Here is a 2,635-nt window from a genome sequence, read left to right as displayed (position 1 = left end):
CATTCCAAAGAGCTGCTGCACTTTCAGAGAAATCTGCTTTTTCCTCTGGCTCTGTTCACTTGACAAGATGTGCTAAATCAGAGAAACATCAATCAAATCCACTGTGGGAAAACAAAGGGAGAAACAAATGAGGATCCCTGCTTCCTCTTGAATGGAAGGTGGACTTTTTTTCTTCCCCAATTAAAAGTGCCTAGTTAAGACAAGTCTGGAAAACGAAATCTAAAACAGTATGTGACATAAAAAGGAAATAAACTGGGAAAGGTCTTGGTGGGTTTATGATGTAGCAGAACCTGTGAGGCTACTAAGATAGAAACAACTCATCTAAAATTGTCTGGATGTGATTTTAGAATAGTTAGGAAGGGAAGGGAGATAGCATGATTAACTGCATCTGAATTATAGAGGAAAACAGCATGGTAATGGCATCCAAATTATAGACCTAGCTTACATTCTATGTATAGAGAGATACTATAAAACTATGCACCATTTTGCACTTAAAATAAAGCTCACTTAGGACTATGGAATCAATTTGTAATTTGATGTAGGGTTCTTCTCATGCCAAATACAAAGAGAAGGGAGATGATTTGGCCAAGGAAAGAGGCATAAAGGCCATATTATAAAATGTGCCATAACTAATAACCAGTGGGAAGAAAGAGCTATGACTTAAAGGTCACATCCAGTACAACAGAGTCATGATTAATTAGAATTAACATTGGAAGAAAAAGATTGGAGTTTATGCATGTATTCATTTCCCACCACTGTCCACATAAGGCTGCAGAAGAAGGAGAGAAGAACCTAGAATATGTCACTAATGGCCTTTCCAGTGCAGATGGGAAAGTATCAGTGCAAAACACTGGCAAAGCTCCATCTGGAAACCTGAGTGCAATTCTGGTCAGCAGTGTTCAAGGAAGAGAGTAACTGGGGTAGCTGCTATGAATACTTAAAGGAAACACGGAGGACTAAGCAACACAGCTAATGAAAACCACTGTCTGTATGAGCTAGAACCTCCATGCTGTGACACACAGCACCAAGCAGATTTACCATATCAGGGCTGAAATCAGACTAAATATGTTCATAGAGGAGCATGCCCAAACACTAATAAGTATGGCCAGGGCCAACAAATTTGTCATCTTTCCCATGCTATCCTAAACACCTCACTGGCAATGACTGGGAGTTTTTAATCAACAGACTCTTTCCAGTGGAAAAATCAAGACTTCCATTCTCAATATAGAATGTATATCCAGTAATTTCAAAACAAGGCAGGTGCCCAGGGCTTTGTTCCATAACTCTTTGCTTGCACAGAATTCTCACTTCAAACCCAAGGGGAATGAGTGCTAGGCAGGGGTTTTCTGCATATCATATTTTAGTTTGTTCACATTAATACTTATAATGTTGCTCATTAATACTTGCAATATTATATTTTAGTATATCCATTACAATACTTATAATGTTATAGCATAATAATTCTCATTAATACTTTAGCACCTGTCAATGCATTTTGATGATCCATGATTATTTCCAATAAATCATGTAAGAATTTGACATTTAACAAGTATAATAATATACAGATAAAGATTCATAATTGCCAGTGATGTCTATGTACCAATGTTGTAGATAGTAACGATAACTCAGTTCTCCAATGCCTTTAGAATTTTAATAATGCATTTCCACTGACATTCAAAAGTGGGTAAAAATTGAGTTGTATATGAACTACTATCTGGCTCTTAAGTGTTTATAATGCACTCTGAGTTTCTCACATGGAAAATGAGAGAGCAAAGTAGCATAACAACTCATGGTGACAGCAACACAGAATGTTTACGGATTCCTCTCCCTGTCAAAGTATGAGATTCTCTTCATCTACTAACATTGGCACAGACTTTGTACTGCGCATAGTTTCAGGGCTGTTCTGTAGACGGAATTCTGAACTTCATTGAAAGCCTCTGTGAAAGGAAACACATTACAATAGAGAAGTTCATGGGAAAAAGGGAAAAAGAAGGAAAATTGACATAATCAATTTGAACTTAATCAAAATCCACAACACTTTGAAGGAGAATTCTGTTAAATTTTGATAAAAATGAAAATGTCCTTTTTTTTCCAACAGCTGTGTGGGGAAATGGTCTTATGATCAGTGAAATGATGAGTCAGACAAATAGTATTTAACACAGAAAGCACATCTGCTTCTTCAGGAATCAAGTCTACTCACGGACCTGCATACTTTTACCCAAGATCATACTGAAATAATATTTCTAAGCAAAACACCTTCTTGATCAGAGTAGAGATGCTTTTCTACAAGGAACAGTTTGTCAGTCTGCACAGCAGGGTTATCGTCTGGGATGCATATTGTTTCAAGCCTTAAACAAAGTTTCTGTCAAGATCAACATCTGGGACTCTCTCAGAAGATAAGCAATTTACCGAAGCAACTGGCTTTTGACATCTCTGCTTAGTAATTCCACTCAAGCTGCTTGACTAAATCCTATGCCCTTAAATGACTTCAGCTCATTACTTTCACATCAATAAAGCATGTTTTTCTGAGTGCGAAGTACGGGCTTCAGAACTTGACCTATAACTGCTACTTTACACACATACTCAGAACTTTACAACAGAAAAAAAAGGCTTGATCACAGTAGCTTTAGTAACT

Source organism: Anser brachyrhynchus, assembly GCF_964034855.1.
Source record: "Anser brachyrhynchus genome assembly, chromosome: 7".
Taxonomy (NCBI): domain Eukaryota; kingdom Metazoa; phylum Chordata; class Aves; order Anseriformes; family Anatidae; genus Anser; species Anser brachyrhynchus.
This window is presented reverse-complemented; position numbering follows the sequence as displayed.